Source organism: Macrotis lagotis, chromosome 4 (genome assembly GCF_037893015.1).
Source record: "Macrotis lagotis isolate mMagLag1 chromosome 4, bilby.v1.9.chrom.fasta, whole genome shotgun sequence".
In the NCBI taxonomy this organism is placed as follows: domain Eukaryota; kingdom Metazoa; phylum Chordata; class Mammalia; order Peramelemorphia; family Peramelidae; genus Macrotis; species Macrotis lagotis.
This window is the reverse complement of record NC_133661.1, coordinates 116,027,268-116,051,760: the sequence shown is the minus strand read 5'-3', so window position 1 is coordinate 116,051,760 and position 24,493 is coordinate 116,027,268. Positions and strand designations below refer to the sequence as shown.

At 35.3% G+C, this 24,493-nt stretch overlaps 1 protein-coding gene across 6 annotated transcripts in view; it reads right to left on the bottom strand.

The window, feature by feature from the left end:
- PDE8A (phosphodiesterase 8A) overlaps positions 1 to 24,493 on the bottom strand; it is a 263,475-nt gene that overhangs the window by 109,436 nt on the left and 129,546 nt on the right. Inside the window, exon 1 of one of the 6 annotated variants that reach the window (XM_074233952.1) lies at positions 87 to 24,493. The exons of the other annotated variants lie outside the window; for them this stretch is intronic. The gene's annotated coding sequence lies outside the window, so the exon portion shown is untranslated. The remainder of the gene's footprint in view (positions 1 to 86) is intronic. 6 annotated transcript variants of the gene reach the window in all.

Here is a 24,493-nt window from a genome sequence, read left to right as displayed (position 1 = left end):
GTAAATCATTTAACAATCTGCTATACAATAGTAGACCAACCTTGAAGTAAGTCATTTCTATTTTTATTACTATCTAAAAAACGTACCTATTGATCCCTGCAAGGTTAAAGTTGAACTCTGTCAATGCAGTCACACAGGAAAATAATCAATCCAGGATATAGGACGGCACTATCTCACTAAAAGAGAGAGGTTAATTAATTCATGAATTATGCTTTGGATTGGGTCTCCATTTTCAAGTTAAATTGTTTAAATTAGGGCTTCTGCCTATTGTAAATGGGCTGAAGGTAATCCCTAGTAAAGGATCTGGAATTAGATCAGATCAAATGTAAACAAAGAACACTGAGGGGAGCAGTGAGATAAAGTATAAAGAGCGTTAGATTCAAGGTGAGAAAACTGGAGTTCCAATCCTATCCATTCCGATGACCACTACCTGCTTGATGTGGCACAAATTACTTCTAATCTCTGGGTCTCAGTTTCTTCATCTTTATCATTACCACTCTGCAACAATCGTATGTATTTCTAGATAGTACTAACCAAAAAACAGAAAAAAAAGAGAATGAAAAAGTCCATTCAAATTATTTTGAAGAGAATAGATATCTGGATATTAATCTATCAGGGCTTACACAAACACAACTACTAATAGAAAATTATTACAACCATGATTGGAAAAATATTTATTGTCTATGATTAGATAGCAACCTGTGATGTCTAGTATAAAATATAAAATAAAATATAAAATCTTCCCTTTGACTTTTAAAGTCCTATACAACCTGAAGTCAACCTAACTTTTCCTTTTTTCTAAATTTTATTTACTTTTTCCAATTACATGCAAAGGTAGTTTTCAACATTTATCCTTTTGCAAGCTTTTGAGTTCCACATTTTTCTACTACTCTCTCCTCCTACCCTACTCCCCATGGCAGCAAAGAATCTTCTATAGGTTATATACGTACAATTGTGTTTAACATATTTCCATTTGGTCATATCCACCTATCTTTTCAATCTTACTGGACATCACCCTCTCTCCTACCTTCTGTAACTCATCAAACTGACCTCTCTTTTCCTTATACATTCTATCTTCAGTTACTGAGTCTTTCTGCAGATCATTCACCATACATGGAGTGCTCTCCATTCACCCTTTGCCTTCTCTCTTTCTTCTAGTCAGAGCTTAGGCATTACATTCCTCATGAAGTTTTTCCCTGGTCCTTGGTTTGACTAATTTTCATTTATTTGTCCTTATTTTCTTTATGTATATCTGTTCTTACTCATATGGGTCCCTATGGTCTTTCTCAGTAGAAAGCTGCAAGTAAGGATTTCTTTTTCTCTTTGAATTTGGATCCCTAGCACCCATCATAGAATGTATGTTGATTGATGAAAAATACTTTCCAATATCTCCCATGTGGCAGAAGGGTCTGACTTACTCTGATTGGCTGAATTCAAAGGGCAAATTAGGAACGATGGACAGGAGCAAGAGAGGAACAGATCTAGACTCAATATAAAGAAAACCATCATAACAATAAGACCTTTCTGAAACAATAAGGCTACCTGAGTTGTCTCAGGTAATACTGAGTTCTCTTCTGAAATTTGATGATTTTATATTTCAGTTTTCTCTTCTCTCTAATCTGTCTTTTGTACAATTTTCCTCATAAGCTTCTTAGTTCATATCTATGAGAATGTGGCTTAGTTAACTAAATACTTTGCTGATTGTTTCCCAGAGAGAATGTAAACTTGCAACTCTAGTCCTCAAAGCCTTCTACAAGCTAGTTCCAACCTATCTTCCTAATCTTACTTCTCCCATCATACTTTCCCCCATCACATAGTCTACATTCCAGTTAAAATAGATTATTTGACTCTTGTTCCTGGACTGCTTTCAGCTCTTTGCTCAGGCCATACCTCACCTTGAGTGGACTCCACCTCCACCCCAATTTTCCCTTGCAGTTGTCTCTCTCAAGGTCCAAGTCAGCTGTTACCTCCTCCAAAAACCCTGTCTCTCTCTGGCATGCATATGTATGTGCACACAGAAAAATATACCCAATTAAAGTCATTTGCCAAATTTCTTCTAATTAACTGTGTAGACTTTTTCATTATATTTGCACATATTTCCCCTTCTCCCCATTAGACTGTGATAATAATTGCTAATATCTAATATCTCACATTTGTGCTTTGCACAAATTGTCTCATTTTATCTTCACAGCAATCCTTTGAGGTAAGTACTATTCTTATTGGCACTTCACAGAAGAGGAAACAGAGTCTGAAAGAAGTTAAGTGATTTCCCCCAGGGTCCCAGAGTTGTTAAGTACCTGGATATGAACTCTGGTCTTACTGACTTCAGGTTCAATCCTTTATCCACTAAGTCATGTGATTTCCTATTACTACCGTGAAAGCAGAGTACCTCTGATCTCTACAACAGTGTACACAGTTGTTACTTAATAATTGTAATTGAATTAATGAATCAATGAACACTGAATAATACATATTGATGAAAAGCATGTAGGCATGTTTTTGTATCACTATATTTGTTATATAACTTTTTAATGATCTTTTGTCTATTAATGGAGTTTATTCCACTCCCAATCTCTATTCAGTTCACAGATTTTAGCAACAAGTAGGTAGATTTGTTAAACATGCAAGTTTTCTTATAACTCAGCTATTATTCATGAAACATTTCTTTTAGAGAACAGAAATTTCTACAAAGCCAATATGGGTTTTCACTCTTCTGATGAAGTATCATATCATGGCTAGTATCTATGGAAACACACCTCTTCATAGATTTTGACTTTTGATTTCTCAAGAAACAAAAATTTAAGAATAAAACACTGAAAATGGAGTGCCCAACTGATAACAACCCACTTCAGAATGAAGCAGCATCATCATGTCACTATTTAAAAAGTCTGGCAGCTATCAGAGGCGTATGCCAGTTTAGGACCATAAAAACCCTAAGATACATCTAGTTCAAATCTCTCACGAGTCTTGACCTAACCAAAAAGAGTACATGTTTTATTCATGAGGGCTAAGGGGAAAATGTCCATGATTAGAAATCAGGAGATGTGGGTTCTAGTCTTCTTTTGCAACTCACTAGCCCTGTATCACTGATAAGCTATATTACATGCTGATGTCTCAGCTTCTTTATCTATAAAATGAGGTCAAACTAGTACATAGCTAAGGGTCCCTTCCAACACTGATTCTGTGATACAGAGTACTTACTAGTACGAATAATGATCTAGGAAGTAGTGACATTATTCAAACTTGTTCTGCAACCAGTTTCCATATTGTAATAATTGTAACTTTAAATAGTGCAAATCTGAACACATGCATTTCTAACAGAGATTGCAAAGCTTTCTCAAACTATAATAACATGAACTGAGAAGATGTCAATATAATGACATCAGCTAGAAACTGAATTCTTCTAAATGTAGAATATCTACTAAACTCTTACTGTATCCTCTTGAAAATTTTATCTTTCTGAAGGTAGAGGAAGAAACAAGGGGAATTCCTATTCTGTACTTATTTTTGTCTAACAAGGAAGAGAGTTGGTTGGAAATGTGGAAGTGACAGGAACCTTGGGAGACAGTGACCACATCAACTCAAAGTTTGTAATAACAAAGAAAGAGAATACTGTACAGAATTAAATATGTACCCTAGACAATAAAAAAACAAACAAAAACTGACTTCACAAAGGAAAAGGCATGATCCTATGCCTAGAGATTCTAAAAAAGAATATGCCTCATCTGAGATAGTTCTTGAAAAATAAAATTCTGATAATGTAAACAGAAATCGTGCCAATGAGGAAGAAAATTAGGAAGCATATAAAACAAATCATTGTAGTTATTTAAATGAGCTGTCTGAGTAGGCATTAATGGAAGATGTACAAAAGATCAAATAAGGAGCATGTAGCCAAATATGAATATGAAAGAGTGAAAACAAGCCTGTCAAAATAGTATCACAAAGGCTACAGCATCACATGAATTGGAGCTTTTGAAAAATACTGCAAGGGTATTTAAAAATTATTTTTAAAATTGTGGTGGGGCAGTTAGGTGGTACAATAGATAGAGCACTGGTCCTAGAATCAGGAGGACATGAGTTTAAATATGGCCTCAGACATACACTTAATGCTTACTTAGATGTGTGACCTTAGGCAAGTAAGTCCCTCAGCCCCACTGCCTTGCAAAATAAATAAATAATTTTTTAAAAAGTCATGGTAATAGGCCCACTGTTTGAGGAAGGTGTTAGCTACTGCTACTAATAAGCAACAGAGGCAGAAGTACTCAACTCCTGTTGGGTATTAAATATTTGCAGCAAGAAGAATAACTTCAAAATAGAAAACATCACAAGCAATATATGAAGCAAACTGCAGAGATAAGGAGATAAGACAGTTCCTGGCTGTTTTAATTATAATTCTCCAGGATCAGATAAATTATTCATCAGTATGCTAAGGAAATTTGAAGACTTAATTTGAAAGTAGACCAGATATTCCATAATTAAGAAGCTATTAAATTTGTAAATAACATAAAGTTGAGGAATAATTAATAAATTAGTTAATAATAATAATACCTGTACTTATCCAGAAGTGTTTTAAAGGTGTGATCAGCTTGGATCTCACAACACACCTATGCAATAAATACAGAAAGCATTATTATCTTCATTTTGTTGTTCAGATATTTCAGTTGCTTCTGAGTCTTTGAGGTCCCATTTGGGATTTTTTTTGGCAAAGATACTTCTCCAGCTCATTTTATAGATGAAGAAACTGAGGCAATCAGAGTTAAATGACTTACCCAGGGTCACATAGCCACTGAGTATCTGAAGCCTGATTCAAACTCAGGAAAATAACTTCCTGATTCTAAAACCAGTGCTCATTTTACAGATAAGGAAACTAAGAAATTGGTTAAATCATTTGCCCAGGTTAAACAACCAGTTAAGTATCTGAGATGGAATTCAAACTAGATCTTCCTGACTTTATCACCTAATACCTTCTAAAAGATTTTAAAATTTTTCAGTAGGTTAAAATACTGAGAAAAAGTCAATAAGATAAAATTTAACAGGTGTAAGACAAAATCTTGTGCTTAGATTTATGAAATTAAATATATCAAAATAGAAGGTAGATGATCTGACAGGAATATTTCACATGAAAAATAACTGAAAGTGTTTCAGTTAGCCACCTGTAATGCAAGTTTTGGCTAAGTCTGAATCCTTGTTATGAAACATAAGATGATTGAAATTCAAAAAGACACATTGATTTTAATCAAAGCAGAACATTTACTGTTAAAAAAAACAACAACTAAGGGACAGTTCCCTTGACAACAGAACATCACTAGAATGGTATTTTTTTTCATGTGTGTGTGTGTGTGTGTGTATACTTGTCTAGCATATCTGCTACACTCATGTAGTTCTGATATAAATCCCCAAAACATGCTGTTAAGTAAGTTTAGGAGCAGTGTCAGGTGAAGGGAGATGGAGATTAGCACAATAGAAACAATATCTAACTGCCTATTAGCCATGATCCAGATTTTGGGACTAGCCAGTCTCTTTTCTTTTTCAACATGTCTTTTGGTTATATTGCTGGGATATGGGAAGAAGGAGACTGGACAACCCCAGTGGGAAAGTAAAAGGGGAATCTGGACAATCCCATTGCTTCTACTGACAGCACCTTCTGAATGGAGAGAAGGTTCCACCTAATGACGTTTAAAAATGATTGATGAATTTTATTTTCTATCTCCTTTTTTTCTAATGTTTAGCTCAGAAAATGAACGGATGAATAGATCCAGGGAAGAAGAACCCTTTTCCCTGTCTGCTTTCTCTCTGTAAGCACAGTAAATAGATTTGTCTCTGGACTGATGATTTGTCTAGAGGTCTGGAGCCTGAAAGATGAACAGCTTCTGTTTAGGTGACCACTTCTTTATTTTATTATTCAGCCTGTATCCCTGCCTGCTGATGGAGGTTGCCAGCAAAGATACAATTATCTATTCTTTGGGTTCCAAGTCAATCCAATCCAATCCAATTCAAACAACAGTTCATTCAATATGATCACTTGGGATGGTTAGGAATTTTGCATGGGTTGCTGAAGCTGGAGTCAGGAAGGACTAAGTTCAAATCCTGACTCCATACTTATTAGCTATTTGACTCAGGGCAAATCACTCAACCTATCTTAGTTGTTATGGGGATCAAATGGAATAACGTAAGTGGAAACTCTGAAAATCTTAAAGGATAATATGTCTATTATTATTATTATTGTTGTTGTTGTTGTTGTTGTTGTTAATGGGGATAGAAAGGTGAAAAATAACACAGCATTTGTCCCTAAAGAGAGCTTGTAGCCTTGCTTGCCTCAGTTTCCTAATCTATAAAATGAAACAGAGATAGAAATGACAAACCATTCCAGTATATTTGCCAAGAAAATCTCAAATGGGGGTCCTGAAGTCAGACAGGACTGAAATGACAAAGTAATAAAAAGAATAGTGGCATAAATGAGATCTTAGCAAAGTACTTTAGGAAAATTTGACATGGTAGAGATAATTTCTAATTAACAGGATCAGAAAAGCTTCCACGAAAGATATGAACTGATGCTGAGTGAAGTGAGCAGAACTAGGAGAACATTGTATACATGAACAACACTGTGTAATGATCAGCTACGTTAGGCTTAGTTCTCATCAACAGTACAATGATCAGAGACAATTCTAAAGAACTTGTGATAGAAAATACCATCCACATCTAGAAAAAGAACTATGGGAGTCTGAATGCAGACCAAAACATACAATTTTCCATTTTTAAAATTTGGTTATTGCTTTATGGGTTTTTTTCCCTCTCATTTTTTGCCTTTTGTTCTGATTCTTCTTTCATAACATGACTAATATGTATAACATAGTTATACATATATGACCTAATCATATTACTTGCTGTCAAGGGGAGGAGGGAGAGAGAAAAACATGGAACTCTAAATCTTTTTAAAAATTGAATGTTGAAAACCATCTTTGCATATAGTTGGAAAAATAAACTTATTAAAAGAAAAAGTTCCATGTAGGAGAGACTACCCAAGTTGGGTCTTGAAAGTTCATTTTAGAATTTTAGACATAGAGTCACAAGGGACCTTGGAGGTGATCAAGTCCAACTTTCTGCTTTTTGGATGGGGGAACTGAGGCTCAGAAAGAGGAAATAGTTTGCTTATGATATGAAGCCACTAAAGAGGAAGAACTGGTATTGGAAGCCAAGCCCTTGGATTCTAAATCCAACACTCTTAAGAGTAAAGTTTCAGTACCCTGCGTTGCATATAATGAATATTCAACAAATGGTTGTTACATTGAATCGAACAGGCATTCCCCTCATTGCAGAGTTATCTCTCCCATTTTGAGAGGGAGGCAAAGTTGTAAGCATCATGGTCCCTTGAAATATTCTAGAACCAACCAGAACTGAGAGCCTCATGGTTGCAGAGTGAATTGAACTGAATAGAATGAAGTAGCCAAGACAGGTTCAAGCCAATAGAGTGTCCAAGTGGCATGTGTATTTCTTTTTTTGTTTGCTTGTTTGGGTTTTTTTTTTTAAGTTTTTGCAAGGCAATGGGGTTAAGTGGCTTGACCAAGGCCATACAGCTAGGTAATTATTTGAACTCAGGTACTCCTGATTCCAGGGCTGGTGCTCTATCCACTGTGCCACCTAGCTGCTCCTGGCATATGTATTTCTACAGATGAAGGAGAAAGTGTAATTTTGGGGCACTCCAACAAAACTTAAAACATTTGTGCCTCTGTCAGTAAGACTCTAGGAAGGGGGCATCAGAAACCTTTCAACTCCAGTAGTGGGATTTTATGATTCTATTAAGTCCATAGAATAAGAGGTAGCTATACCTCCCACGGGGTATGTTTGAGTGGTCTGAGTAAGATGGGCACACAAAAGGGAGTTCCTGGCTCCAAGAATGTGGAGGTAATCCTCATGTCTGGCTGTCTTTATGCAGCATTGAGATGTTCCGGCAAAAGTGTTCTGTACTGTATTTCCAGTTCTGAAGTTAGCAGACTTCCCTTCCCCCCTTCCTCTTTCTCTCTGTCCTTCTCTCAAAGCCAAAACAAACAAACAGACTGCCTAATTGTTTTATTTTCTATACTCCAGTAACATATTGTTATGGTTTTGTTCCATAACTAACTTTCAGGCTCTGGAATACGTATAATCTACAAAGTAGGTCAGGAAGAACAATCCTTCACAGGCTGAAGCTGAACCTTTGTCAAGTGGCTAGGTCTTTGACTTTTTATGGTCAATACATGGCTCATGCCACAACTGTTGCATCTTGCTGACCTCTGTCAAAACTCCCCCATTCTACCATCGATATTCTGCAGAGCACATCCCAAGAAAGGATTTTTTAAAATGCTTGTATCCTCTGCCTATAATCTGTGGTCTCCCACAATCTCCTGTTGCTGCCTGGCTGTTTCTTCCCAGCAGCTCCCCACATTTACACACTTCCTGGCAGGGAAAGATCCCTAGAATAGGTGCCAGGAGACCGGGATTCTAGTCTGGGATCAGCCACTGCTTTGTGACTTTGGACAAGTCATTTCATCTCTCTTGATTTCAATTCTTCTCTTCTCAGTTTCCTCCTTGCTAAAATGGGAAGTTGAACTAGGACCAGCTTTATGGTTCCATTCTATTTACATCTAATGACTAAGGGTTTGTAATCAGAATTAGATTACCTAGAATTAAGGGTTCTCATCTGATGCAGAACAGAATATTTTAAATGTATAAGATAAATTACATAAAAGATTTCAATAGAAAGTCAATTATGTTGAAATGTAGTTTTCAAAAATATACATATATATATATATACATACATACATACATACATACACAATCCAGGTTAAGAATCCTGCGTGGGGAGACATAACTGTGAATTGGAACAGACTTCTCAAACAAATCTTTTCCCAGTTCAACAACTTGGGTCTTTGATCCCCTTGGTTTGGCATGATTTATGTCCCCAAATCTCCCTAGTCTTCTCAATCTGTTGTTCGTTCTCTTTTTCAAGTCTCCTCTGACTCTTATCTTCTTCTGTGTTATTTTATAATATTTAGAAAATTTTGCCTTACAGTATACATATATAATACAGGTCTTAAGACAAAAGTGATAACTATATGAGTTCTCATTTTATTCTTCATATTTTGTTGTAAATTCCTTGATGGCAGGTTCATCTCAGTATTGAGCAAAGTACTTAGCACAGAAATATGTATGTAACATATACTTGATAATTTAATTGAATAGGATACATGGGGAATAGTTTACATAGATTTTTAATCAACTGAAAATAAAAGTTCAGTTTTAACTCAGTTTTCATAATTTTGTGTTCCTATTCTGTTCTATGTGCATTTGAAGTAGATAACTGATTTTTCACAAAATCTGGTACATTACAACAGGTCCCCTACTAACTTCCTACTCATGCACCTTGTTGTGACATGTAGGAAGACCTGGGCTTTCAAAGTGATGTCAGCAGAGCCCAAATATCTAGACAGATTTTCTGTAGTTCATTGGACAGATGCGTTCAAGTACAATAGCTTGTCTAAGTTTAGAGGTTCATCACCAGAAGATAGGCGACAAGATTTTTTTTTTTTTTGGTCACAGTAATTCATATCTGCGAAAGCCCAAGTCAGTTGGTAATAAGCTTGGACTAGAACCATGGTTTCTGGGCTTCAATGCAGTGCTCAACTGAAAACAAAATAGCAGCCAAAGTTTCAAATGAGCTTATCTTCTAACCTTTTAAAGAGATCATACTGGTATTTGTTATGTGGGCTAAAGTTATAAAAACATAGGATAAAATGGAGTGAAGTTGAAGGTAAGCTTCTTGAGGACAGAGGCTACTTGATTTTGGTCTATCCATATCCCGTACCTAGCATAGTACACTGTATCTAGAAGGTGCTAAATAAATATTTGTTGAATTATCTTGAAATCTATTGATTATTTGATGTCAGAATTAAATTATCAATTGCAAGAATCTTTTTTAACAGGCATTCTTAACCTGGTATGTACAGATGAGGTTTTTTAGTGGGTTTTTAATAACTATTTCAATATAATTGGTCTCCTTTGTAATCTTATATATTTCATATCATTCATTTTAAACCATTATTCTGAGAAGGGCTTCAAAGACTTCACCAGAATGCCTAAGGGGTCCATGGTGGGCATTCACGTGTACACATATACACACTCTCTCTCCTCTCTCTCTCTCTCTCTCTCGATTATATATTATGTAACTTCAGAAACAGAAAGTCATCTAGACCAATATCCTCATTTTGCAGATGAGGAAACCCAAAACCCATGGAAGGACAGTGACCTAAAGTCAGTGACTAAACCCTGACAAGCACCTAGACTCTTTGTCTCTAGAGTCTTGGTTCAGTGCCCATTCATTTGTCTCACACAGTTTAAGATTTTCTCTGTATCATGATTTTATTCCAACAAATAGGAAAAATTAATGTTTAAGTAATCCTAGCAGCACTCAGTAGGAAACAAGATGCCAGGGTTTTCTCTAATATGAAGGGACAAAGCCCCTACCCCAACCAGGAGAAACATAACCCCTTCACATACTTTCACACACCCATATAATATATCTCTGGAAGACATGTCCAGTAACTTGGAATATTAGTAACTATCTATTCTGACTTCACTAGGCAGTCAAGATATTCCCCAAAAGGAGGAGAGAAAGGGAAGGAGAAAAATTTTGAATACAAAATCTTGTAAAAGTGAATGCAAAATTTTCATGATATGTAATTGGGGGAAAATAAGCAAATAAAAATAAATAAATATATTTGCATGATTTATCCACACTATGAGTTCATATAAAATATGGCTAAGTTTATGTAGTCTATCACAATCTTCTATTATATATATATATATAATGATCAAGAATTTCTTTTAAAATTTTAAATAGCACGATCATTATAAACTAGATCAATATATGTGAATGGGCGAAGGAGAAAGATGTCCCTTAAAATATTTGCAATAAGGTTTTCTCCTGTCCATGACAACCAAGTATTTTGAGGTAGTCTTGGCATAAAATTTCATCTTGGGTTGCAAATCTGTGGAGTAAGACTTCCTGTTGACAATCAGTGACAACTCTCTAATCATTAGTGGGTTCATTCAGCATCTTCCATCCAACTGAAAATGGACTTTTGTTGTTTTTATGTATTGATCTGATCTTACTTTCAGTGTGGTATGGTTGGTTTGAAGTATCCTACAGTTATTTTTAAAAATATTATGTTTTCTAGAAAGCATAGGAATAAATGGAGTTTTCCTTAAAATAACAGGCAGTTTCTTATCTAAAACCATCAACAAATAATATATGTAATAGGGATAAATTAGGAGAATTTGCAATAAAATCGGTGTGAAACAAGGGTGCCTATTATCACCATTACTATTCAATATAGTATTAGAAATGTTAGCTTTAGGGACAGCTAGGTGGCACAGTAGATAGAGCACTGACCCTGGAGTCAGGAGTACCTGAGCTCAAATCCAGCCTCAGACACTTAATTACCTAGCTGTGTGACCTTGGGCAAGCCACTTAACCCCACTGCCTTGCAAAAAACCTAAAAGAAAAAGAAATGTTAGCTTTAGGAATAAGAGAAGATAAAGAAACTGAAGGAAAGAGAACTGGCATTGAGGAAACAAAACTTTCACCCTTTTCAGATAATTTGATGGTATAAATACTTAGAGAACCTGAGAAAATCATCTTAAAAATTATTTGAAGCAATTAGTAAATTCAGCAAAGTAGCAGGATATGAAATCAACCCACATAAATCATCAGCATTTCTATATATGAACAACAAAGCCCAAGAGCAAAAACTAGAAAGAGAAATTCCATTTAAAGTAACTGCAGACAACATTAAATAATTGGGAATCTAACTCCCAAGACAAACTCAGAACTGTATGAATACAATTACAAAGCACTTCTCACACAAATAAAGTCAGATCTAAACAATATGGAAAATGTCAATTGTTCATGGTTGGGTCAAATAAAAATGACAATTCTACCCAAATTAATAGTTTTTCATTGCCATACCAATCAAACTACCAAATAATTATTTTGCCAAACTAGGAAAAAGAGTAAAATATTCATCTGGAGCAACAAATATAAATTTAATATAAAGGGAACTGATGAAAAAAATGTAAAGGAAGGTGGCTCCATTCTACCAAATCTAAAACTATTCTATAAAGCTACAGTCATTAAAATTTCCTGGTACTGGTTAAGAAATAGAGTAATGGATCAGTGGATTAGGATAGGTTCAAAAGAAACAGTAGTAAATGATCTCATTAATCTACTATTTAACAAACCCAAAGACATTAGCTTCTGGGATAAGAACTCGTTATTTGACAAACACTGTTGGGAAAACTGAAAAATAGTATGGCAAAAACTAGGCATAGTCCCATATCTCACCCTATACTAAGACCAAAATGGGTACAGGATTTAGACATAAAATGCGACACCATAGATCAATTAATAGATCAAGAAATATTCTTTATGTTAGATCTATGGAAAGGGGAAAAAGTTATGAACAAGCAAGAAATAGAGTACATTATAAATTGCAAAATGGATGATCAATGTTGGAGATGTTATGAAAGGAGTGGGACATGAATGCATTGTTGGTGGAGTTGTAAACTGACCAAACCATTCTGGAGAGCAATATGGAATTATGCCCTTTGACCCAGCAATTTCAATACTAGGCCTATCTCCAGAAATCATAAAAAATGGGAAAGGTTTCACATGTTTCAAAATATTCATAGCAGCTTTTTTTTGTAGTGGCAAAGAATTGAAAATTGAGGGGACGCCCATCAATTGAGGAATGATTAAACAAGTTTTGGCATATGAATATTATGGAATGTTATTATTCTATAAAAATTCATAAATGGTTGGACTCTAGAGAAGCATGGAATGAATAACAGGATCTGATGCTGAGTGAAGGGAACAGAACCAAAAGAATATTAACAACAACATTGTGAGTTGATCAACCTTGCTCTCAGCAGTTCAGAGACTTAGGAAAACCCTACTAACCTGGCTAATGGTAGCTAAGGGCAGCTAGATGGCACAGTGGATAGAGTGCTGGCCTTGGTATCAGGAGGATGGGAGTTTGAATCCAGCCTCTGACTCTTATTTACTAGCTATATAACCTTGGACAAGTCACTTAACCTTGATTGCCTCCCATCCAGGGTCATCTCCAGTCATCCTGATTCATATCTGGACCCAGATGGCTCTGGAGGAGAAAGTGAGGCTGGTGACTTAATACAGCAACCCCCACCTCAAATCTAATTCCTGTGCCTGCTATGGTATCACCTCCCTTTACTGAAAATAAAGGACAAAAGAAAGCATTATTAGACTGACTATGGACAATACTATCTCCTTCAGAGGAATTTTAAAAAAATTCTCTTATGTATTTCTTTCCTATCTCATAGTTTTCCTTTTTTTCCTCTTAATCCTAATTCCTCATACTGAAAATGACTAATCTGTAAACATGTTTAACATAAATGTGTTTGTATAATATCCATCTGACTATTGGTCATGGAGGGGAATGGGGCGGAAAGGGGCAGTAGAAGGAAATTATGTAACTTTAAAATATGTATATGCACAAGGATGAATGTTGAAAAACTTTCATAACATGTAAGTAGAAAAATAAAATAAATTATCAATTAAAAATATTTTGTTTATTTTTTTTCAACTACATGCAATGGTAGTTTTTCAACAATCATTTTTTGCAAGGTTTTTAGTTTTACATTTTTTCCCTCTCTCCTTTCTCTCCTCCTCCCTCTGACAGACAGCAATCTAATTTAGGCTATACATGCGTAACCAAACTAAACATAGATCCATATTAATCATGTTGTGAAAGAAGAATCAAATCAAACTAGAAAAAAAACTTATGGGGAAAAATCATAATATATGAGACTTTAAAAAACTGAAGATAGTAAGCTTTGTTCTGAATTTAAGCTCCATACTTCCTTTTCTGGATGGATACACAAACACACATATATTTTCCATCACAAGTCTTTTAGAATTATCTGTGATTATTATACTACTGAAGTGAGCAAGTCCATTATAGCTGATCATCACCCAATGCTTCTGTTACTGTTAGTGTGTATATGTTCTGCTCACTTGACTCAGCATTAGTTTATGCAAATCTTTCCAGGCTATTTTGAAGTCTGGTCCCTCGTGATTTTTTATAAAACAAATGTTCCATCACATTCCTATACTACAATTTGTCAGGGACCAGACCAATTGATGGACATTCCCTTAATTTATAGATATTTTTTTGCTCTTACAAAAAAGAGTTGCTTTAAATATTTTTGCACATGTGGATTTTTTTAACCTTTTTCACCCACTTACAGATTCATTTTACAAAGAACATTATACTCATAGATTGAACTAGTTTCATCTCTCCTTGCTTCTTCTTTCAGTAACTCCTACTTCACTAACTTCCAATTACTTACCTGACAAGAGTAAAACTTTACTCAAGACCATCAATAATGTTTAATCAATGTTTGCTGAATTGAGATGAATTGGAAAATATCTATTGTCCAGACTATGTTTCACTAGAGTGCACATAGACTGGTCATCAGTATCTCTATTACAGACTTTGAAGTCAGATCATGAATTGGACCCAGAATTGAACAGGAGGAAGAGAGAAGGCTGAACTGCCTTTGGAAAATTGCCCTGTATTTATAATGACCCCAAGCTTGCCCCGAAACAATAAAACATCTTCTTTCACTATAAATCACAGAAAATAGATGTTAAAGAAAGGATAGCTCAGTTTTAATTTTAATCAACTTTATCACAGGGTGACAAATGTTCTTCTTTACAATGATAATGATTTAGAAACAAACAAAACATCTAAAATGTGAAGACAACACAGTTCCAAACCGGGGAGGTTGAAAGTTCAAATTCCAAGCTATGTTACTGGAAGTGCATAGAATCCTAAGTACTATAAATTTAAAAAGCTTCCTATAAAATCCCAAGTTACCTGGCAAAACCAGCATCTATGACCTAGGAGAATAAGCCACGGATAGAATTAGCTTCATAGCATTTGATATCAAAATCATCTGGGGAGGGATAAAAAAATGATTTAAATGCCATCTCAATTTTAGGCTGAATTTATATGTCCAGTTCATAGGAGGTAACAGTCTCTGTGCTGTGCACTGGCAAGACAACATCTATACAGTACAATGTCCATTTCTGGTTGGCATACTTTAAGAGGGAAATTGAGAAATTCAGGCATGTCTAAAGGAGAGAGAGAGACCAAAATGGTTATAGGTCTAGAAACCCCATTATTATTGAAATATAATGGAAGGAACTGGAATGTTTAGCCTGGAGAAGAGGAATGATGGTTGTCTAAGTAATTGAAGGTCTGTGAGAAGGACTATGGGCTGGGTTTTTTCTGTATAATGCAGAGGGCAGAACCAAGACAAATAGGTTGAAGTTAATAGGTAGTTGGATTTCAGTGTAGGAAAAGGAAGACATTTATAGCGATTAAAGTAGTTCCTAAAGTGACTAATAAGACATTGCACTTCTGTAGTGCTTTAAGGTTTGCAAAGCATTTAACATGTTTTAACTTCTTTGATTCTCATCATAATCCTGGGATGTAGAAGCTATTATTATTACCAATTTGATGTGAAAAAATTGAATCTGAGAAATTAAATAACTTGTTCAGGATCACACAGTTAAGTGACTGAGGGAGGATTCATACCCAGACCCTCCTGATTCCAAGGCCAGCATTCTATCTACTCCACCTCTCCATTGCCTACTTATATATATTAATATATTAATATTAGGTAAGAAAGAAAGGAGGAAAGAAGTGGAAACAAGAAGGGTCATAGACATAAATTCTTGTTTACCTCCTTCCTTCACAGAGTGTAAATACTTTCTAATTATCTCACTGGATCATCACAACAATCCTGGGAGGTGGGTGCTATTATTATTATTATTATTATTATTATTATTTTACAGTTGAGTAAACTGAGGCAGAGAGGGATTAGGTAATTTACCTAGAGTAACCAAGCTAATTAATGGGTTTTTTTTTATTTTTATTTTTAGGTTTTTGCAAGGCAAATGGGGTTAAGTGGCTTGCCCAAGACTACACAGCTAGGTAATTTATATGTCCAGTTCATAGGAGGCAACAGTCTCTCTGTACTGTGCACTGGCAAGACAACATCTATACAGTACAATGTCCTTTTCTGGTTGGCATACTTTAAGAGGGAAATTGAGAAATTCAGGCATGTCCAAAGGAGAGAGAGACCAAAATGGTTATAGGTCTAGAAACCCCATTATTATTGAAATATAATGGAAGGAGGCTAATTAATGTTTTAAGATGAATTTGAATTCAACTCTTCCTGACTCCAGGCTCAATATTCTGTGTACAGCAGATAAATAGACAGATAGATCAAGTGAGTATAAGAAAGAGAGAGAATGAGATTGTGAGCATGAGAGATGAGAGAGGTGGAGATAAGAAGAGAAGCAATATGGAATAGTAAATAGAAAGTTAATGGAATTAGGGAAAACCTGAGTTCAAGTCCAGAAATTGATACCAACTGACTGTGACCCCAAGCAAGTAGCTAAATTTCTTAGTATCCCAAATAACTCTCTAAGACTTTAATGTCTTAGATTGATAAATTGATACATTTTCAAGGACTTTTGAATTTGTTTTTATAGCATCTCTTGTATAGCCCTTTCTCTTCCCCTACTCCTTCTCTCCTCTGCCAGCAGGTCTTCATCCCCTCATACTGGCACTATTTCAATAACCTGCTGGTGGGTCTCTCTATCTCAAGTCCATTGTCAGCTCAGCAGTCAAAGTGACCTTCCTATAATCCCCATTCAATAAATTTCATTGATTCTCTATTACCTCTAGGAACAAATATGAAATCCTCAATTGGGCTTTTAAAGTCCTTCAAAATCTGACCTCCTTATTTTTTTTAGTCGTTTTACACTTTACTCACTCTTCCAGCAGTAAGATCAAGCAGTTCTGACCTCATTGCTGCTCCTCACAAAAGACATTCCATCTCCCAACTCCATGAATTCTCACTGTCCCCAAAACTTAGAATTCTGCCCCTCCTCATCTCTGTTTCTCTGGTCTTTTTCAAGATTCAGCTAATTGTTCCACTGACTTCAAGACAGTTCCCAGTCCCCCTTGATGAGAATGTCTTTTCTCTAAGATTATATACAAATTAGCTTGTCTATATATCTTGTTTTTCCACAGTCTTTCAAATGCTGTCTCCTCTATTGAAATGGGAATTCCTTGAGAGTAGAAACTATTGTTTTTGTCTTTTTACTCCAGGTTAGCAAGTACCTTGAATATAATAGGCACTTAATATATGCTTGTAGACTTGCTCTCCAATTGTAGAAGGATTTTTTCACTAGTATATACCAACAAAAATCATAGACTGAGTCCAAAATATATATCTATGTATTGGTCTGAAAATGTGATTTCAGTCTAGAGAATTGCAGCTATGCGAAACTCCTTCCATCAGTGTGACTTAGCAACTCCTCTGTAACTTTTTGGTCTTAAAGAATTGCCTGGACACTGGGAGGTTCAGTGTTTTACCCAGGTTCCCTTAAAAAGTCTGTCAGAGGAAGGAAAACCAGGTTCTCTTGACTTCAAAGCCAACCTAATCATTCACTGGACTATGTGCCATTCAATATTATTATAGTGTTAAAAAACAAGAAAGAAACATGAAATAAGAAAAGAATTGAACATAGTGATGCAGATTCAAAAAAGAATCATTACAACAATCAATATTTTGACTTCAAGTGCTGGAAAAATAACAACCAAAATGACCCTGTGAGAAAATGGTAGTAGAAGTATTACTCACATTTCAAAAATAGGTAGTAACCATGAGGGATAGTAGGATCAAATGAATTAGATAAGGTCAAATATATAAAAGTAGTAAAATTGAGACTTGAACCCATGATTTCTGACTCTAGGTCTAAGTCTCTTTCCTCTACTCTGAGCTTTCCCCTTGCATTTAGAATATAAGAGTAGGGCTCCTTCCTTTTTTTCTTCTTTAGAGAATGGGAATGCATAGTAATTTGAAGGTAGCAGACATTTAATAAATGAGTAAAATGAACTAGATTTATACCTAGCAAGAAACTGTGATTTCAGAATGGGGAAGATAGCAAAGTTATAAAAAGTTGGGAGTATACAATGTCAGTGGAAGACTGTATTCCACATCCACTTTTAAAAAAAATTAAGGCATTGGGGGTTAAGTGACTTGCCCAAGGTCACACAGCAGAGCAATTATTAAGTGTCTAAGGCTCAATTTGAACTCAGGTCCTCCAGACTCCAGGGCTAGTACTCTATCCACTATGCCATCTAGCTGCCCCACCATATCTACTTTCAAATGAAAGAAGTCCAATGACTTTGCTCATCTCTTCTTAAGTCATTGTAACTATCTGGGACTGGTCATTATAACTATTTAGAATTCAAATCCATTTTATTTTTATTTTATTTTATTTATATTATTTTAGTAAAGCCAGTCATTCCATCATTTATCATTCCAACTTTTCCTGAGTTTCCATAAATATGAAGATTTTTTCTTATGGTTCAATATTGTGAGAACCCAATTGATGGCAATTTTATTTCCGGTTCTTTCCTACCATAAAAACTGAAGTCTGATGATGATGTACCTAGAGAATCCCAAGAACTCATCCAAAAAACTACTGGAAACAATCAGCAATTTTAGCAAAGTTGCAGGTTGTGAAATAAACCCCCATAAATCCTCAACTTTTCTATATATGTCTAGCAACATACAGCAGGAAGAGGTAGAAAGAGAAATCCCATTCAAAGTAACCTCAGACAATATAAAATACCTGGGTGTCTATTTGCCAAGACAGACTCAGAAACTTTTTGAAAACAATTATAAAATACTTCTCACACAAATTAAATCAGATTTAAATAACTGGGCAAAATATCAATTGCTCATGGATAGGTAGAGCTAATATAATAAAAATGACAATTCCACCAAAACTAAACTACCTGTTTAGTGCCCTACCAATTAAAATTCCAAAAAATTACTTTAATTAATTAGAAAAAATTGCAAGTAAATTCATATGGAGAAATAAAAAATCAAGAATTTCCAGGAATTTAATTTAAAAAGTGCAAAAGAAGGAGGCTTAGCCCTACCTGATCTAAAATTATATTATAAAGCATCAGTTACCAAAACTGTTTGGTATTGGCTAAGAAATAGAGTGGTGGACCTGTGGAATAGACTAGGTGCAAAAGCAGGAGACAATTATAGTAATCTGCTGTTTGATAAACCCAAACAGTCCAGCTATTGGACTCTCGCTTTGATAAAAACTGCTGGGAAAATTGGAAGTAGTATGGAAGAAACTTAGATTAGACCAAAACCTAATACCCTTTAGCAAGATAAGATCCAAATGGTTACAGGATTTAGACATAAAAAACAATACTATAAGCAAATTAGAAGATCAAGGACTAGTTTACCCGTCAGATCTATGGAAAGGGAAGGAGTTTATGACTAAGGAAGAGATGGAGAACATCACCAAAAACAATCTAGATGATTTTGATTACATTAAATTAAAAACCTTTTGCACAGATAAAACCAGTGTAATCAAGATCAAAAGAAATGTAGTAAATTGGGAAATAATCTTTACAACTAATGATTCTGACAAAGGACTCATTTCTAAAATATACAGATAACTGAGTCATATTTTTAAAAAAAAGCCATTCCCCAATTGACAAATGGTCAAAGGATATGCAAAGGCAATTTACAGATGAGGAGATCAAAGCAATCCATAGCCATATGAAAAATTGCTCTAAATCTTTAATTATTAGAGAAATGTAAATCAAAGCTTCTCTGGGTTACCACCTCACACCTCTCAGACTGGCCAATATGACCAGAAAGTATAAAGATCATTGATGGAAGGGTTGTGGGAAATCTGGGACACTATTACACTGTTGGTGGAGCTGTGAACTCATCCAACCTTTCTGGAGAGAAATTTGGAACTACGCCCAAAGGGCAACAAAAGTGAGCATACCCTTTGATCCAGCAATACCACTACTGGGTCTATACCCTGAAGAAATGATGAAAAAGGGTAAAAACATCACTTATACAAAAATATTTATAGCAGCCCTGTTTTTGGTGGCAAAGAATTGGAAATCAAGTAAATGTCCTTCAATTGGGGAATGGATTAGCAAACTGTGGTATATGTATGTCATGGAACACTATTGTTCTATTAGAAACCAGGAGGGACAGGAATTAAGGGAAGCCTGGAGGGATTTACATGAACTGATGCTGAGTGAGATGAGCAGAACCAGAAAAACACTATACACCCTATAAGCAACATAGGGGTGATGTTCAACCTTGATGGACTTGCTCATTCCATCAGTGCAACAACCAGGGACAATTTTGGGCTGTCTGCAATGGAGAATACCATTTGTATCCAGATAAAGAGCCATGGAGTTGGAACAAATTTCAAGGACTGTTCCCTTTAACTTAGAAAAAAAACAGATATCTTATTGTCTGATCTTGTTATCTCCTATACTTTTTGTTTCTTCCTTAAGGATGTGATTTCTCTCTCATCACACTCAATTTGGATCAATGTATAACACAGAAACAAAATAAAGACTGACAAATTGCTTTCCGTGGGGGGCGGGGGTAAGAATGGGAGAAAAATTGTAAAACTCAAAACTCAAATAAAATCTTTAAAAAAAAATTGAGGTCTGTCTAGGAGTGAGATTTCTAAATCAAATGGTATGAACAATATAGTCATTTTTCTTGCATAATCCAAGTTGTTTTCTAGAATAGTTTCTGAAAAGAAACTGACTGCAGAAACAGAAGATCTAGATTCAAAACTCCTCTCTGATGCTTAAGATTTGAGTGACCTTGGACGAATATAGAAAAATGTTTCCAGCAGAAGGTGAGGGTCGATTGTCTATTCTGATTCCTTCCTTATACATAATACATTCATCTTCTTGTCTCAGCTTCTTCTTCCATAACAATCAAAATATTAGGCTGTAGTTTCCTGAAATCCTATCCAGTTCTAAATCTATGATTACAAGATCCCAAGACATTTTTTTTCCAGGATTTTATTAAATAGCCTATATTTCAACAATGATCATTTCCATTTTTAAAAATTATCTTTGTCTATTTTATAGCTATGAGATGAAACTACAGAGTTGTTTTAATCTGCATTTCTCTTATTTTTACCAATCTGGAATGTCTGTGTATGGTCTTTAATAGTCTAAAGTTCTGCTCATTGGATAGGAGTGCCTAGAAGAGAAAGATTTAATGACTTACACATGAAAAACTAAAATGAGTAACACTAAACTGTGTACTTGGATTCAACAAACTGTTACCTACTTTTACATAGACCACAACGATAGACTTGTGAAAGAGACAAAATGTGAATAAGAAAATGCTATTGTCCCTATGAAATGTCTAATATAATAGGTGGTTATCATCTATACAAAGAAAACTATAATATCCAATATTATATGAGATTAATGCCACATGAAGTGTGAAAAGGAAAATCATTAAAAACAAAGGAAGAAGGGAGATTAGACTTCATCGAGAAAGCAGCATTTGATTTGGGCTTTAAAGTATAAGAATCTAATGAAGTGATATATACATATATATAACATATCATACTAATACCTACCTATTATATATTATTATGTGCATAATAATGTACATAATAGTCTTATCAAAGTCCCAGAGGTAGTAAAATCTTGGATATGTTGAGAGACATTTTGAATACTCCAATTTGGTTGGGGCATGGAGGTGAGAGAAAGGCCAGGAAAGATAAGTCAGGCAGATGGAGTCACCAAGCAAAGGACTTAGAACTTGACATGGTAAGGCAATAGGAAGCTACTGGCAATTATTTGAGTGGAGAAATGCTATGAGCAGCAGCTCCATGAATAAAGATGGTTATTCTTTCAGCAGCTGGTGGGAAAGATGGACTAGTGGTAGTGGGAAGAAAGGGTGAGTGTAGGCAGGAAGACCAGTTAGGAGGCCCTTAAAATAGTCCCAAAAGTGAGAATGAGTCTTGTTCTATCTTGGATTGAGGCAGTGGGAATAGAGAGGAAGGGACTTGTGATTTATATTTAAGCATCTGCTCAATGAGTTTCCTAGTATCAGGGTAAAAATGGAAAGCCCTCTGCATGTGTTATACTGCTATGGACTCTGGAGGTGAGTAAGGTGACTACAAAAGGGAAAAGAAAGTTTAGAGACCTCAGAGTCATTTACCTTGAAGCAGGATTCCTTGATTTCTAGGGAGATGACTTTAGAAAATTATCCAGAGAAGCAGTGATGAGAACCAAAGAAGAAGGGGATTCAAACATTGCCCCTGTTACTTACTCTGTCTGACCTGAAATGAGTCATTTAACCTTTCTTCAGTTTCCTCATCTTTGCAATTAGGGATTTGTATAAGTAAGAGAAAGAAATGAATAGGAAGTAAAAGATAAACTAGATAATCTGGGAGGAAGAGAACTTGGATCAAAGCAATTACCAAGTGTGTCTCCAGAAGACCTATGGTGAGGCATCCCTGGTCACTTCCTGTCAGAGAAATGATGGATGGACTCAAGGTACAGGGTCTGTGTGTGTGTGTGTGTGTGTGTGTGTGTGTCTGTGTCTGTCTGTGTATTTTGTAGCTAAATATTGTAGCTAATTTCCAAAATTATAAGGTTAAGGAGAAAAAACTACAGGCAGTCAGAAAGAAACAATGATACAATTTAAGGATTACAAAGGCCTTGTAGCTTCTATATTAAAGTATCAGAGGGCTTGGAATATGATATTCTAGAAAGCAAAGGAGCTTGGATTGCAACGAAGAGTCAATTACCTAGCAAAATTGAACATAATCTTTTTTGGGGGGGAAAGGTGGAAATTTAATTAAATGGAGACCTTTCAAACTTTCCTGAAGAAAAAGACCAGAGGTGAACAGAACATATGATCTTCAAATGATGGTGATATTTGTCCTTCATTCCTGAAGAAAACCATAACATCAGGGGAAGTGATGTCATGACAACTTGAATTGGATTTGAGTAAGGGGATATTGTACTAAATCACGAGTCTTACTTTCTCCTCTAGAGTCTGGTCCAGTGACCAGGTAAGAATCAGGATGGCTGGAGATGGCCCTAGATGCAAGATAATCAGTGTTAAGTGACTTTCTCAAGGGCACGCAGTTAGTTAAGTGTCAAGTATCTGAGGCTGTATTTGAACTTCCATCCTCCTGACTCCAAGGCAGTACTCTATCCACTGCTCCACCTAGCTACCCCATCTTCAAATGCAAGACTCAAAGAGAAGCATTAAAAAGGTAAACAGGAAAAGAAAAAAAATCATTTTTTTTCAATAAAGTTAAATTGTTTACATCCCTATATGGGAAGATGATACTTGTAACTCTTGAGAACTGTATCTCTATTAGGGCAGTTAGAAGGAGTATACAAAGACAGAGAGTGTGTATATGGTGACTTGATGTGACTAAATAAAAAATTAAGGGGTGGACCAAAGGATTATACTGGGTGAAAAGGAGGCAGAATAGAGTAAATTAAACCAAATGAAAAGGCACAAAATACCTATTACAGTAGAGAAAAAGAAGAGAGAGTGAGCATTGGATTTGGCTCTAACATACTCATTCAGTTGAGTATAAATATTTATCTTCTCCTATAGGGAAATAGGAGGGAAAAGGGGATGGGGGGGAGAGTTTGACAGATGGGCAAATTGAGGGAGGCAGTGGTCAGAAGCAAAACACCAACGAGGAAGGATAAGGTGAAAGGAGAGAAAAAAACATAAAAGAGGGGGAAAAAATAGAATGGAGAGAAATATACAGGTAGTACTCATAACTGTGAATGTGAATGGAATGAACTATTTCGTAAAATGGAAGTGGGCAGTAAAGTGGATTAAAAACCAGAATCCTTTCAATTTGTTGTTTATAAGAATCATATTTGAAGTAGAGAGATACACAGAGAGTAAAGGTAAAAGATTGGTTTTTATTACATTTCAGTTGAAGCATAAAAACAAAAAAGCAGGGGTAGCAATTCTGATCTATGACAAAGCAAAAAAGGAAAAATAGATCCAATTAAAAGAGATAAGGAAGGAAACTTTATCTCTCTAGAAGGTACCATAGACAATAAATTATATCAATACTAAAATCAATATATTCACTAAGTAGATTATCAACCAAATTCTTAGAGAAGGTATGTGAGTTACAGGAAGAAAGAGACAAAACTATTCTAGTAGAGTATCTCAACTATCTCCTCTCAAGAACAGGGTAAATCTAACTACAAAATAAACAAGAAAGAAGTTAAGGAGGAAAATAGAATTTTAGAAAATATATGTTATGATATGGTATGATAGACCTCTGGAGTTAATGAAATGGGGAAAGCAAGAAAAATATCTTTTCTTGGTGGTACATGACCTACCAAAAAAATCAACCATTAAAAACTTCAGAATCAAAGGCAGAAAATAATACATCCTTTTCAGATCATGATGTTATGAAAAACCTCATGTAATAAAGGGCATAGAAAGATAGATTAAAATTAATTGAAAAGGGAAA